Raw genomic sequence first — 16587 nt, 5'->3', positions numbered from 1 at the left:
AGAGATCTCTGTCTTTTGGTGCTACACCTCTGAAGATGCCAGCCACAGCTGCTGGCGAAACGTCAGGAACTACAATGCCAAGACCACGGCAATACAGCCCGGAAAACCCACAACAACCATCGTTCTCCGGCCGTGAAAGCCTTCGACAATACATCAATTATGTCATATCCAGTATAACTCAGAAGTGACAGATCACACCAGGGCCAATTCAGTAAAAATTGCCCCCCAAATAGTTTGGGGCTCATTATTACTGCATTGGCTGTGGCGTGACCCATCACTGGTGGGACCCATCAGAAATTATGCCATTGTCCTGTTTCCCCCTGTTTCAGCCGGGTAAGCAGTGGGAGAAGATGGCAGCCAAGGAAATGGCATTCCTAGAGTTTAGACAAAGACACATGGGGGACCTATAAGGACTTGTGGGGGGGCATCCCTTTGTTCCCTGTATCCCCTCCCATTTCTTCTTTCCTTTCCCTGCCAGCTCCCATACCATTTCTCCTTTTCCTACTTCCTTTTGTACTTCAGCCTTCCAGTCAACTCTTGCTCCCCTTCCCATGGGTTTGCTTAACAGAAACCAACACTTGGAAGACTTGGCAATATTTTTGTGGTAGCCTAGCAACCTCAACAGCCACTGAGAGTTCTGTGGGCATTCTTTTCTGTAATTTGGAGGAGAATTAATCCCACAATGTATTTTTGTTTAGATTTCAGATTTTTCTGCAACCCTGTGACCTCCTTTGGGCTTGTAGAGAAATCCCCCCCATCTGTTCCTAGCACCATTTTGTGGTTCTACCAATCATATCCTCTACTGCATGCTTCAAAAATAAATATATTGATATTGTGTGTAGACTAAAAACTGAATGCACGTTCCAGTCAATGTAGACTTTACGTATGCACTGTAACCCAACATGTAGGACATCCTAAGCATAAAGCAGTGTAAAGGACAGAAGCCTCAGCCTAATGAACTAGTTCCACATGTCAAGGAAACATTGAACGTGTGTTCCTTACATTGCAGCCTTTTGTGCTAGAGGACAAGTTTTTTTTTAAACCAAAGGGAGATTCATAAATAGTTTATTACGTGTCCCAGAGATTGACTATTTAAAGGGGAAATAATTAAAAAATCCCACTGAGCAGACCCAAGGCAATGACTATGCTTCAAATACCAATTTGTATCCCGACAGGAGTGTAGGACCCGGGATTCAAATCCCTGCTCCACCATGATGTGGCCTTGCGTCCATCACATCTCTCATTCTAACCTCACAAGTTGTTGCATGGGCAGAATGGAATAAACCCGTATCTATCAACCTTAGATGATGGTGGTAAAAAAGGGGGTGTATCCAGAATAAATTTTCTGTTGATAAAAGGCACTGCTCTGCCTCCTCTCTTCTTCTGCAGCCTGTTGATCTCCTGGAAATGCTGCTCTGGGGAAACAGGGAACCCTTAGGAAAAGCACAAGGGACAAATTAAGCACCTGCAGCTGCAGAGGGAGGTGGCGATGGCAGAAATTGTCCCTCTTTCGGTTAGTAAAATAATTATTCCACATCCAACCTAATAAATGATAATGAAATAAACACCTTTATTTGGATGGATGGTGGTGGTGAAGTTAGTTAGTGATGGTGGGTGGCTTATGGACCTACGTGACCATTTCCCTGTTAGAGATCCTTCTTGATCAAAGATTACTTTGAAGTCTGGCCAATGGAGAGTAACAGCTCTCTATCATATATTGTTTTTGTGCTTGTTAAAATCTCATTAAAACTCTGATCCAGAGAGGATAATTCATCACTTAATCAGCCTTTTAGGTCTTCAGGGCATAAAGTAATTGCTAATTACTAATTGCAGAAAGATAAAGCTAGGCAATAGGGAGGGCATATGCAGAGGAAAGAGATCATCCTACAGTTCTCTTAAATCATGAGTTGCTGCCTGGTTTATCCCAGAGGGATGGTGCAGGTAAGACAGTCAGCCCAGTTCAACTTCAACCTTGAACAGCAATGAGGGCCACGGATGGGGAATTCACATCTTCAAAAACTGCATCTGGTCAGTTCCACAGCGCCCCAAGGGACATCATAAATGGAGATAGGTTTGCCTATCCCGATTACCTCTGTATCTTTTTTGACTGCATGTTGCAGACGTTTTTCCTTTATTTTTTTCCTCCTTTCTGAGTTGAGGTCTTATAGATCTAACACTGAAATCATATCCAAGCTAAATTTGGGGGACAGATTCTTTTCATGGAGGGGGAACCCTGTAGCAGGAGAGATCCTGTTTTTCTCCACTCATAAATCATTCAAAAAACGCTTCCAGTACTCCTCTCGGCTCTTAAAAGAGATTAATTTAATTTGCCATTTCAGACGTTCTCAGTTTAATTGAAAAATATTGCTATTTCTCCATCTCAATGGATATAGCTCATACTGAATACCTGACGGCATTCACAGCCAGTACACGCTTGTTCAAAGTGGTCCAAAGAAACACTGAACAGATAGAGGAGTCACCTTGCTGTTAAGTCATATGGCCGTTTCCACACACGTTGAATAATGCACTTTCAATGCACTTTAGTTATCCTTTAGAAGTGGATTTTTTGTTCCACACATGGAAAAACAGTTACAAATGTGCACTAAAGCGTATTGTGGATTATTCAACGTGTGTGGAAACGGCCATATCTCTAACCTACTACCACCCCTTTGAGCCTCTTCTGAATGACTGTACAAAAAGGATATTACTCCACTTCAGCAAGGCTTGTGAAAGAGAAGAAGGTAGAAGTTATATAGAAGAGAGTGTAAAGCTTCTCTTTACATTCTGAGCTGGGGACGCTGGCTATAGGGCACAGGCAGCTAAGCATGGCAAAAGGAGACAGGTCAAAATGCTCTATAAATAGTTCATAGATCCAGAGGAGTTAGCCATGTTAGTCTGTAGTTGCAAAATAGTAAAAAGTCCAGTAGCACCTTTAAGACTAACCGACTTTATTGAGGTATAAGCTTTCAAGAACCACAACTCTCTTCGTTAGATGCAAGACCCTCATGCATCTGACGAAGAGAGCTGTGGTTCTCGAAAGCTTATGCCTCAATAAAGTCGGTTAGTCTTAAAGGTGCTACTGGATTTTTTACTATTATAAATAGATCAGGTGTTATTAGGTTTCAGGTATGAAAGATGGCTTTTTTTTAAAAAAACGCAGAGACAGCTGGGAAGCAGAAGGCCGTTGAAACCCATCTCCAAAGTTATGAGATGGGTCATCTCCCCAAATGGTTTCTCATTATATATACAAAAACACTTCAAGTTATTTTCTGCAGCTGGAGATCTCCCATTTCTCAAAACCAGTGGGAGTGTTTACAAGGGAGAATAACTAACAGACAGAGTAGACAATTTCCATTACACAGTCACTGCAGGGAACCCACTGGCTGGATTTTTTGGTTTTTCGACATGTTCCGCTGCCATCCTCCTTACAAGGTTATGGTTTTTAGCTGATGCATTGTACCATGTTCAACAGGCCATGTAAGGGAAAAGTGAATCAGCTGGAAATCCAGGGGTTTTGTTGAGAACATCAGTCCACCTTGGATTATTTACTTCACAGCCCGGGGTAGCTGGATTCTGAACTCACGCATCTTGTCTTAAGAATAGCAGAAAGACTGCCAGGATCCAAATTTGTACAAAAAGGGACACTTTATGTCTATCTATACATGAAACAAAGGACATATATTTGGGTCTATGACATTCTGGACCAGGGATTAATCATCTAACCCTCAAGCAGCCCTTGAGGGTATTCACTAGCTAGAAAGATTACAAAGACCCAGGCTCTACTTTATAGAAAAAGTGAAAAATGAATAAGATTATTGCCTGGCTGGGTCCTGGAAGTGGGAAATGCTTCACTGAGGGAAGGGATAGTTCCAGTCACCTTAAAGGGGGTGGTGATGAGACCCCTCCTGAAGAAACCCTCCTTGGGTCCATGAAATGTATACAATTGTCAACTGAGTCAAAGTGTTTAAGCAAGAGGTGACAATAAAACTCCAAGCTTTCTTGGGTAAAATAGATTAATCTGGACCCAATTCAGACTATGAGCATAGCATGTGTGACAGACAGACAGGCAGACAGACAGGCAGACTCATGGGGACCCATTACAACTTGGTACTGGACACAGAGTTAGGGTGCAACCCTAACTCAGGGCACCTGTTCAGGATATTCGCTGCCTTACGTGGATTAGATAAAAGGGTGAAATTGAGTTTTGGGTTATTCCTGTAGTGATTAAAATAGGCAAAAGCCAGTGGTGCAAATGAAGAGTTTTTATTATCCAAGTAAAAATTCATGAAGCATTTTGCTACAAAGCTTTGTCGGGGGAACCTGAAAATCTTTCCTTTTTCTTAAAGCAAAAAGGACTCACAGATTCCCCTGACAAAGCATTGTTGTGAAACGCATCAGGGATTTTTTTATTTGGATAGTAAAAACTCTTCTTCATTTGCACCATTGACTTTTTTGCCTGTGTTCATTCCTCTGTGATTGGTGCAGCCCTCTTGTATTCTTTTCTATTTCTGTACTGATGACATCTTGAGCCAAAGTCCCCAGACAACCTGTCTCGGGGATTTCATGTTAAAATCTTAACTAGAATAAAAATGGAACCTTGGAAAGCTTCATAGTATAAATGCCGTTGAGCAGAATAACACACCGATTTCTGGAATTGATACCTCAAGTATGAGCAAAAGATCAGCAGCACTGCAGGGGCATTCTAGTCTCAAGTCCTAATGATGGAGAGATCTGATAGAAACAATATGGTCAGGCTCTATCGATCTATCAGGGTTGTCCACCTGGCAGTTTCAGTCCCCAAACCAGGCTGGAAGCCACCATGATGTCAAAATTACCCTGTAATCACCTCGGCCTGGGTCATCCTGTTCATGAGATTCCTTTAGACTATGTATTGTCGGATGTGGAAACTACCCACAAAGAGTGGAGCACCAACGTCACTCTTTCCATGCTCTTACAGAGGACAGAAGGAACTTATCTCTCACTGTTTTGTTTAAAGTCTTTAAAAATTACAACAATCTCTCTTATTTAGGTAAGCTACCCTGGGAAAAGTGGGGGGGGGGGAGATCAAGGAGACCCTTCATGTACATAAGTTATTGTTCTCAAGTGGCCACCTCAGGGCCAAACTAGACCTTTGCTTTATAAGGAGTTTGGTCCTCCTGATTCCTCAGTTCCCCACAGCCGCACAGCAACTGTTGGGAATGACTATTTAAAAATAAAGCACAGCCCATTTGGCCTCAGAATGCCACAATTAGGAAGGAAGGGTGTATTGTGCAGATGGAGCAGCAAAAACAGGGAAATAACTCCCCTCAGTACTGTTTCATCATGGAAAAACAGCTGCGGGGAGGCAGAAGCCCTTCCTTCCCTCACAGCAGCATTCTGAGGGCTCTGCTTCCCCAGACCCAACTCTCTTAAAAAAGCAGACATCTTGTTTGGCCTTCAGAGTGGTACATCCAGACTCTGGTGGCAGGCTTCCCTATAGGTGGAGAGGGAAGGCAAGCGATAGATTTAGTGGGTTATGCTTCTGCCGCCTCACCTATCCATGGCAGACCCATGAAGCCAGTCTTCCCCCAACTTGTCAGCCACAGCACTTCTTAAGCCTCCCATGGCAATAAAGAGCCCATCTCCTCCTCAGCAACAGCAGAACTGAGTCATGTCCGGCCCACTCGTATTTAGAACCAGGCTGGCTGGGCAGGCCCCAGAGCTGCCAGAGGCCCCTCACTGAGTTCCCAATCCCACCATTATTCAGAGATGGGGAGGGGATCATGAAATAATAGCAACACTGGGTCCTTTTCCATTTTTATTCCTTGCAAACCCTTACTCCTCCCTCTCATCTCTCTGTATACAGATGTAGATTTCATTTTCAAAAATCTGTATTGAGTGCTAAAAGTGGTAGGCACATTGTTGTATGTGCCTGTGCGCGCACACACCTTTTCAAATATTGGTCAGATAGCTTGGCAGTGCAATTCTAAGCAGAGTTACACCCTTCTAAGGCCACTGAATTAAATGGGATTAATAAGGGTGTAACAATATTTAGGATTGCACTGTTGATCTTGCACATCAGTGCACCGCATGATAGGCACATTTCCTGCCAAAGTCCCAAGAGTATGCTGTAAATCAGCTTAAAATCTAAATTTTGCAACAACAGCAGATCAAGCAGATAAACCCAAGAAAGAGGCCGTTTCTTCTGGAAGGCCAGACACAGTAAGCTTTCCAGGAGAGCACATTCCAGTCTTTCACCGACAACACAAGAACATAAACATGCTGTCTCTCTCAGGATCTGAGTGCAGAAAAGAAACAGTTGTGTGACCCACACAAGAAAAACACCCATCTGTCTTCTGATGAATGAAACAAAATAGTCCTCTCTCTCTCTCTCTCTCTCTCTCTCTCTCTCTCTCTCAGCATTATACAGCTGCCCAGTTCATCTAACACGACCATCTTGTTGCTTTGGTTCCTTAAGAGGGAGGTAAGTCTTAGGAAAGAGACCATAAAATGGTCTTTGGCTACCATCAAAGAGGTAGCAGACTTCCAAATCCAGCCAGCTGAGGGACTGGAAATCTCCTGGAATTAAAATTGCTCTCCAGATTACAAAAGTCAGTTCCCCTGGAGAAAATGGCTGGTTTGGAGGGTGGACTACATGGCAATGTATCCACTGAGGCACCTCTCCTCTCCAAACCCCACCCTCCCCAAGCTTTGTTCCCCAAATTGCCAGTAATTTCCCAACCCAGAGCTGTGAGTTTGGGGCCTGTATTGTCCACTAATATCCTCCAGGACCCATTGGCCAGGGCCAACAGCCCTGGGCTAATCCATAGGATCCAACCAATTGTTTTTATAATTTGCAGAAGACTTTTTATCATAATAAGGGAAGAACTAAATGTCAGGCCATATATATCAACTCCTGACTTACTCTCTCTTGAGTCTTCCTTGTGGCATCAGCAGCGAATATGGATATGGCCTTTTCCCATTTAGTGGTCCTGTGTGCCTATCGCATATCCCAGATCAAGTTGCTTATTTCCACAGATTGTCAACAAAGCACGCTCCTCTCATAACTTTCCTCCCAGGCTCATAGCCAAGATACACTTGTGTTCCTTCTCTACAGAAGCCCGTTCTCAGAGAAGATCAGAGCATAGGTTAGGCAGCGATGGAGCGTGTCCCTGGAGAGCTCCTTCGCTCCCCTTTGGCCTGCAGCCATTTGCTGTCAAGCCAGCGAGAGAGGCTCTCACAGCTTAATGGCCGGAGGAGATTAGTTAGCTGTCCCAGTGGGCAATGTGGAGGAGAATTTTTAAATGTCTCCCCTTCTCTGTCCCTTTACTGGCTATCTGTGAAGCACTTAGGCCTGCGGTCCAAATACTACAGTGCATTGAACAATTTCACCAAGGTTTTTTTTATCCCTTTGACATGTAGCTGTTAGCAGAGTAACTAGCAGACAGGAGTCAAACTGACAAAAAAAACATGAGTAAATGCCAAGCTACAAGTGACGAATGACACAGATTGGACACTTGACAGCTTCCCTCAAGTTTTGATGGGAAATGTAGGCAGCTTGGCGGAATGTTGGACAAGCGACAGTTGAAAAGTCCATTGGACAGCAGTTGGAGAGCTGCAAGACCTAGGATGCTTACATTTCCCATCAAAACTTGAGGGAAGCTGACAAGTGTCCAACCTGTGTCATTTGTCACTTGTAGCTTGGCCCTAAGTGTTCTACATTCTGGTACTTCAGGCTTCATTTTCACTGAGGTTGTAAACTGACATCACAACCCCTTCCATAGACTGCAGCTGGAGTCACAGAACTGAAAATTCATTGATACAGAAAGTTCCCCTCTACATAGAAAACTTGCATGTCAAGGAGAAGGATTCGAATCTAGGATTTCTCGAACATGCTACTTTTCTATTGGCAGGGAATTTATTGTTATTTTGGAGCATTCAATTATGTGAGCCTGCCTCCCACAGTCTGAAGTGGTACAGCCCAGAGACAGATTCACCACTTCAGGAATAACTAGGGCTGTCACTACATCTCTGGTGGGCTGCTTCCATATGGGCCAGTCATCTTTGCTACTGATACTACTGGCTGGTGGCTGAACCTACAAGGCTGGTGGTTTCAGACTAAGCTGACTGAGGGGTAGCTATCACTGCATCTGAGATGTCTGGTGGAAAGATGTCAACTTCAGGCTTTGTGGACATGGCCTCAGGAGCCAGGAACTCTAGCTCTGAGGGAAAAGCTGTGGTACTAGGGCCTCCCCAGGTCCCCCTGATCTGCCTCGAACGGTATTTCTACTCTTCCTCTAGCTCATCTGGTTCTTATGAGCTTGGCTCTGCAAGTGCTCCTATGGCTGTTGGGGCTGGGCCTCGCCCCTCTACTCTTCGGCCTAGAATGGCCGGCAGACCACAAGGATCTCAACTGAAGTCCTGGCTTATCATTCTAGGAAGCCATCTTGTGACCTTCCTAACCTGAGTAGTAACAGCAATAACATTCAATTTATAGACCACCATTAAGGACAACTTCATGCCATACACAGAGCAGTTTACAAAGTGTGTTATTATTGTTATCCTCACAACAATTACCCTGTGAGGAGTAGGTAGTGACCTCAACCATATGTAGATTTCAAAGGCATAACTATTTTAACCATGTGACATTGTTTGAGAATTCTGACTCTACAACTCTGTGAAGAGCTGTAGTTTGCAATGCAAACAATGCCCTGAGCCAAGTTTTCTAGAACAACTGGCAAGTTTTCAAGCCAGTAGATACATGACTGGCACACTCACATCCACATGCACAAGAATCTCAGCTTTTGAATCTCTCTGAGATTATTGTTTGTTTGTTTATTCAGTCATGCTTTTATTCATTTTCCCACAAAGTCCAAGAAATTGTTAGGGACAAGTGCTATTGGCTGCTTGGGAGAAATTCCCTTCTGTTTTCAACAACCAGATGAGATAGTTAGAGATCTGACCATAGCAGGAGCTCAAATCTAATGCCCACGAGATCTCTACCCTCTTTGAGTGAGTGTATGGACAGGGTCAGTGTAACCCCTATGAGGTAATTGGCAGCTGAGGAAGAAGCTGGTTACTGGTGAGCTGAGTAATAATTCATATGCTCTTCTCACCTTGAATAAGAGCTGTAATTCCCCAAGAAGAGGACCGAAGCCTGGGCTACAGTTGTTTTGAATTGGATGGATAGTGAAAAAGACATTGTTGGTTTAAAATTTCTGTATAGTGCACTTAGGAGTTTAGTTAAAGAAAAAATCGTTGTATTGTATTAATTGTTCAAACGTTTTTTTAAAAATTTCTTCTTAACTTAAACTTATGTAAAAGTTCCTAAGCCCCATAGAACCCATATAAGGAGAAGTCACATCAGCAAAACATGAGAAACCAGCTGTCCACCTTGAGACAACCTGCTCCTCCCTAGGGTGAGGGATATCAGTAGAGGTTGGGACATCTAGTATCCAGGGCTGGATCGAGGGAGGCAGGGGAGTAGTCTGCCCCCAGCGCTGCCAGGGAGGGGGGCGCCGGGAGCAGCTGCCAGCTGCTGGGAGCATGTGGGCGGCAGCGCGGGTGGCCTCACAGCCCCCCGTGCTGCCTTTTGCCTGCCCTGCAGGACAGGGGCCGGCCGGTTTGCCACGTGCCCCCTGTCCTGCGGGGCAGGCAAAAGGCAGTGTGGGGGGCTGTGAGGCTGCCTGCACCATTCACCTGCCCCGCAGGACAGGGGGCGGGCAGCCACCCCCTGTCCTGCGGGGAGGCGAATGGTGTGGGCGGCTTCTGAGCCCCGCACGCTGCCTCCGCCTGCGCACCGCGCGGGCGGCACACTCCGCCCTGCGTGATGACATCACAGACATTACGTCATCACGCAGCGCCGGGAGCACGCGACTAGGGTTGCCCTGGGCGCTGGCAACCCTAGTTCTGGCCCTCTAGTACCAACATCTAGTACCAAAAGCAGGTTTTGCTTCTACTTCAGTGATATCAGTACGTGTAATTTAGTGGTATTGTTTCACGGGAGAGGCATCCTTTCATAGCTGGCAACATTAATAGTTTAAGAGAGCTAAAAGAGAGTTGTAGGAAGCCTTGAGTTCCATGGTGTGTATATATACCTCTTTTGTTCTTGAGTTGCTTGTGATAAACAAAGCAGCAGACAGGGCTGGCTCCAGGCTTTTGTGGGAGCTTGCCAAGCCTCCTTCTAGCAGGCCCTCTGCCCTTTGGCGAACACATGGAACTATTGTATATTGAACCAGACCTTTGGTCTATCGAGGTCAGTGCTCAGACTGGCAGTGGCTTTCCAGGGTCTCAGGTAAGTTTTTAACATCACCTGCTTTCTGACCTTTTTAACTAGATGTGCCCAGAATTGAATTTGATGCCTTCTGCATGCCAAACAGATACTCCACCACTGAGCCACAGCCCTTCCCCTCCTGGAGGACAAATAGGTGAGTGAGTACATAAGCAATGGCCACCAAGAGTAGAAAGGACTGCCTACATGCTTCTGTGCCTTTCCCATTGGGTGGGAATTATGGCCCATTGGGTGGGAATTATGCCCTGAGGTATACCCATACACTGAGTGGTGGGCCAGGGCTAAGGCTTAACTAAACAAAATGCACACAGAAAGCTCTCGTCCAAGTTAGAGAACCAATAACTGTTTATTTATATAAAGAAATATATTTACATAAGTTTAGTGCAGAGAAAGAACTAGTGTACACTTGCAACTATGGATGCAAGTGTAGATTATGTTAAAATGCCAAAAGAAATCTACTTGAGCAAGAAAACACTGGACATTGGAAGAAATATAAATTGCAATGCTTGCTTTAGTGTGCATGTGTGTTTCACCTATGGTATTTTTATAGTTGTTCCATAAATGAGGAGATGTGATGAAGGCATACTATGTTTAGCAAAAACTGATTTAATTCTTATTAGGATATTTGTTGCGTCAGGGAGTATTGGAAAATTTAAAAAAGGATCTTTTACCAAAATTTAACCATCATCTTTATGTACAAACAATGCCTACCTTTGACTGTGGTATCAGTAGTTCTTTACCTGCAGTCTTAGGTCATCTACTATTACAAGTCCAATATTTTGAAAGATTCAACAATTTTCTCTCTGTTTGTATTGAAAATGAAATCCTGCCCTCAAGTCATAGTTAGATCATGGCGACCCCTGGTGGGGTTTGTATTGTGTGTGTGGTGCCCTCAAGTCATAGCTGACATGGCAACCCCTGGTAGGGGTTTTCATGGCAAGAGACTATCAGAGGTGGTTTGCCGTTGCCTGCCTCTGCAACCCTGGTCTTCGTTGGAGGTCTCCCATCCAACTACTAACTAAGGCTGACCTTGCTAACCAAGGACCCTGGTCCTTTTAAATGGAGATTACATGGATTGATCTTGAAGTCTTCTGCATGCAGAGGAGGAGATGATGATAATGATGATAATAATAATAATAATAATAACAACAACAACAACAACATTCGATTTATATACCGCCCTCAGGACAACTTAATGCCCACTTCAGAGCGGTGTACTAAGTGTTATTATTACTCCACAACAATCACCCTGTGAGGTGGGTGGGGCTGAGAGAGCTCCAGAGGACTGTGACTCGCCCAAGGTCACCCAGCTGGCTTCGTGAGGAGTGGGGAATCAAACCCGGCTCTCCAGATTAGAGTCCCATGCTCTTAACCACTACATGCTCTGCCATTGAGTTCCTCACCACCAAAATGCACATGGAACTGCCTTACTCGGAGTCAGATCATTAGTCAGTGTAGGCCAGTATTGTCTGCTTTGACTAGAAGTGGCTCTCCCAGGTATCAAGCAGAAGTCTTTCATATCACCTACTGCTTGATCCAATGGAATCTAAAAAACAGCATCCAAACAAGACCATAAAACATCTGTACAGAGAAAATTTTCTTGGTATCACACTGAATTGCCCTTCGATAAGAGTTGCATGCTTCATTCTTTCTTTTGGAAGAAATCTATAAAGATCCTATTTTATGGTCCCAGGAAGGAGAAAAAAGCCCAAGAAAGGAGCCGTTCTTTAGAACATTTAATTCCTGGAAACTTGGATAGTGTGTGAGAAGTTTTCATGGAATTGCACAGCAAACTCTGGGGTTTGGTTTCCGTTTATTTGTTCAACAAAACAACCATGATTTAAACTGTCAGCTGATACATATGAAGCGAGCGCTGGCTTGGCATGGCTAGTGACAGGTTGTAAGAGTTCCTAACGATAGTGCTTTTGTGAACATTTGGGTCAGAGCCATCTCTAGGGACTATCTAGTTGGGAGGTCATTAAAATGTATTTATGGAAAGTTATTACAGTTTTGTGTGATCATCCCAAATAGGATCATTTTCCATCATGTTATTAGTCTTTGGACCACCACTTTTTCGTCTATAAAAGTTTGCTTAGACGTCTGAACTCTTGCATTAAATGAAACCGAGCACAATCCTGTTCTGGATTTCAAAGCCACACAAAGAGAAATGGAAAAGGTCACAGAAACAACAATTATGAACAAGAATGATTTATGCAGAATTCCTTTGTGTCGGATCTGAAAGCTGGAAGATCTGAAAAAAAGCAGTCTTGGTTTCCCATGATCTTACAAGCAATAGCCATACATTAGACAATAGCATAGGGAATGCTCATCTCTGCATTTTTACACATTAGTAATTGCCTAACAAAACTGCACAAAAGGACAAATACTTCAAGGAACTGTGAGACACACTTTATTTAATGCTAGATTAAAGTGGAGTAAATATTTGGTCATCTGTCATCCATAGCTCATGGCCACACAGTCCATGTGCAAGTTACAACATTCTAGCAAATAATAATAATGTGTATATCTTCCTAAGGGCTCAAACTAACTATTACAAGGCAAATTCCACCGAGACCTTCCCTTGCTTACCCCTGGAGTCTCACAAAAGAGTAACTTGCACAAATCCAGAGGTCTCTGCCTGAGAAGTTCAAAGTGGCCCCTGACCAGAATGATTATATACGAGCCTGTATGTGATACTGGAGAAATATAAATATAACCACTATTAATATTTAATAATAAACATAGGATAAATAAACCACTTAACCAGACATCAAACTATCACAATCCTATCATCTCTATAGCAGGCTCCAAATTAAACATTGTGCATTGTTTTCTCTTTCTCTTTTGTTTCCTTTTCAGGTGGTTTGTATGCCTGAAAAATTAAATGAAGCATGAGCATATTGCACAATGTCACCTTATTAGGAATGACGGAATTTTGTTTGGCAGGTCTTTTGTGATGCGGAGAGGATTACAAACACCGGGTGAACTGGACACGGTTTAAAATGCATCTAAAAAGAGATTGCTTTTTGCAGAGCTGAAGAATGACCACGGCATTTTTTCTGGGAAAAGAGGTGGTGGAACTCAGGACCGCACAATGACGTCACTTGGGGTCAGCTGGAACAAGGGGGGGAGTTTTTTAAAGTTTAAATCACCCTCGGTGAAAATGGTCACATGGTCGGTGGCCCCGCCCCCTGATCTCCAGACAGAGGGGAGTTTAGATTGCCCTCTGTGCCGCATAGCGCGGTGGGCAATCTAAACTCCCCTCTGTCTGGAGATCAGGGGGTGGAGCCACCGGCCATGTGACCATTTTCAAGAGGTGCCGGAACTCCGTTCCATCACGTTCCAGCTGAAAAAAAGCCCTGAGAATGACATATATTTTTAAGAGTAAGTCAAGGTAGGGCCTTGACTGCTAATGGCAGTGTGATGTGTTAGAGCTCTAACTTTGGCCTCCTGTTACTGTCCCAAGCAGTAAATACATCTCTGATCACACTGGTTTCTGCTCTGGTGCCATGCAAAATGGCCTGTCAGCATTTTAGTTAGTCCCAAATCCATCCATGGGATAACTACTACTATGATTGTGTATAATTATGTTAAGTCAGAAAGGCACATTCTCAATTTTTCTGTCAAAAGAAGGAGAATAGAGATTTTCCCTTTACCATCTGCTGCCACCACCACCAGGAGATACTCAACATCCATGACTGAGATTAGATTAAAGGGATTGAAGCATTACTAATTGGATTACATTCCTGCATGGTGTGGAGTAGTGATTGCCAATGAGGTTCCCATGGCACTATGGCACCCATCAATGTGTTTCCCAGTATGCACTTGCTTTCCCCCCAAAGAATCTCACTTCCAAAGCAAAGAGCCAGTCCAGGATTTCCTTCACTTCACTGGAGAAGGAAGACCCTAAGAGACATCACCTTTCTGTCTGCAGGGATCACCTATTCAGAAACAACTAGCTCCATCATCGGAGAATACTTGGCTTTGAAAATCCCAGTATTTTGAGAGTGAATCCAGCCTCTCAGGGTAGCAATTCTGTGGTTGGCTGTGTCTCCCCTATGACAGCCATTCTATGGTGGCACCTGTTCTCAAAATTCCAATTACACCCACAAGCTCAATGAAATAAGATCTGGGAGACCCAGGTTCAAATCTCTACTCTGCTATAGAAGCTCCCTATCTTGTATCCTGATGTTAGGATTAAATGAGAGAACCTCCTGAAAAATATTATACAAAATCAGTATCCTAGGCCATACAGAGTAGTTACCAAGATGCATTTTAATGACCTTGAGAAACACATGCTTTGCGGACAGCAACTTTTCTCAGAAACCATCCCTAATTCAGTTCTGTTGAAATCACTGTTTTCTGCCTGGGATGGGGCTGTGGGAACTTCTACACAAAATGTTTGCCCCAAGCCCGTTTCTCTCATATGAATTTCCCCTTCAAATCTAACCAGCAAAATAATAGATCTTCAGAAGTCTCCTCTGAACTGATCCAAGTTGCCTCATAAAAGGAGAGCCTTTTGCCCAGAGTTCAGAGGCCGTAACTAATCTCTAATTCAACACAATCCAAATCAAATTGCTTTGTAGCCTACCAAGAGTGAGCTAGGATCCTCAGTGACCATTGGGAATAACATGGTAATGAACAGAGGGCAGTGCTATTATGATTTATAATGCTTATTTTGTTACAAAAAGACCTCAAAGACCTGAGGTTTCGTCAGGGAAACAACACATACTTGAAAGTATATATTTCTGTTGCTTAGTCTGTGGGAGAATATGACCTTCAGATGACATCTCATACAAAGAAATATCAGCAACCATACATTTCAGAATCCTTGTTCTATTGCTACAAAGATGCTGTGGGTGTCGGGGGTAGGGATATTAAAAATAGATTGATCAGCAAGGAAACCTTTCTGGATGAAAAATGGTGCTTTGGTCATAAACTATATTTTTATACTGTTATCATGGAAACAGTGTAAATAGCCAGGAGTTACTTCTACTGTCATTATAAAAGGCCTTTGTTTATTTCATTGTGTTTCATGGGCCGTGTGTCAGTGAACTCCTCTTCCAGGACCAAATATGAGGACATTGTTGAATTAGCCATGGCACCAAGCTCTTTATAACCTCAGTTAAAGAGGCCTCATCTGAGCAGCAGTTGTGCATACACCCTGAGCAACTCTTGCCGACCAAACACTGGAAAAACCATCTGGGTGACCAATGGTGAGAATCAATGGCAGCTCCAGGAACAGTGTGTGTCCTTCCCCCAAAACAGAGTCCCTGGTGGATTTTCCCACCACATTTCTCTCAGTAAATTCTCCCCAGCGTCAGGGGAAGGCGGCTGGAACAGGCTAACGCATCAGCCAAGACCAAGATTAATTAATCATCTACTGTCAGATCTTTCATCAGAAAAGAATGAAAATAGATCAGCCTAATCTTAGAGCAGTCGCTCTGGGAATTTCCTTTCACAATGACTGCTTGAAAGGCCAGAGAGCCTATACCCATAATTTAAAGGAACACAAATTGTTTATTGAGAAATTTAAGGAATCTTAATTGGAGGTGAAAGCCAGGCTGGTGAGAGTTCTCTAACACCGAGGTTAGCGCTTGAGTGTATTTAATAGATTCAAATCTATGCTTATAAGCTATTTAGCTTCAGAATGATTATGGGTGAGGTTGACAGGTATGTTGAGTCTCCCAGGCTGGGAACTCTGTGGTATCTGGCTGGCAGACCACAGAGTTAGAGCCAGTTGAGATGGTGCAGAACCTAGCTAAGTCTGCTGCAGGATTCCCCCAGTTAAATGAATGAGAGCTTTACAAAAACATGGTAGCATCCATGTTTTGTTTCCTGTAAAAAGGGATGAATAGTGACCTACGTATTATTTGGATCATGTGTATTATGTTGTACCCAATGGGCATGGTGGTTCTGGAGTGGGGTCTCATGGACCACGGAGCAGAGGGAACAGTGAAATGTCACAAGCTGATTTTTTAAAAAGCTATTCCCTTGATCTCAAGCCTTCACTCTAAGATTTCACTCTTTTCTCTGGAAACGCTGAGAAAAAGGACACTGCTACATTCACAACCCTATATAGATGGGTTTGTGCATGTTCCCCCAGGATGTTCCCCTGCAACAGCAGGAGGAGGAGGAGGAGGAGGAAGAGGTGATGGTGGTGCCAGCAAGAGACAAGTGTAGGTGGTTTGCAACTGCCTTCCTCTGCATTGCCACCCTAGTCTTCATTGGTGGTCTCCCATCCCAGCACTAACACAGCCTACTCTGCTTAGCTTCCAAGTTCTGACAAGCTCAAGCTAAGATGGGCTATTTGGGCT

The sequence above is a fragment of the Eublepharis macularius genome, chromosome 5 (genome assembly GCF_028583425.1).
Source record: "Eublepharis macularius isolate TG4126 chromosome 5, MPM_Emac_v1.0, whole genome shotgun sequence".
Taxonomy (NCBI): domain Eukaryota; kingdom Metazoa; phylum Chordata; class Lepidosauria; order Squamata; family Eublepharidae; genus Eublepharis; species Eublepharis macularius.
Note: the sequence above shows the minus strand (reverse complement) of the source record.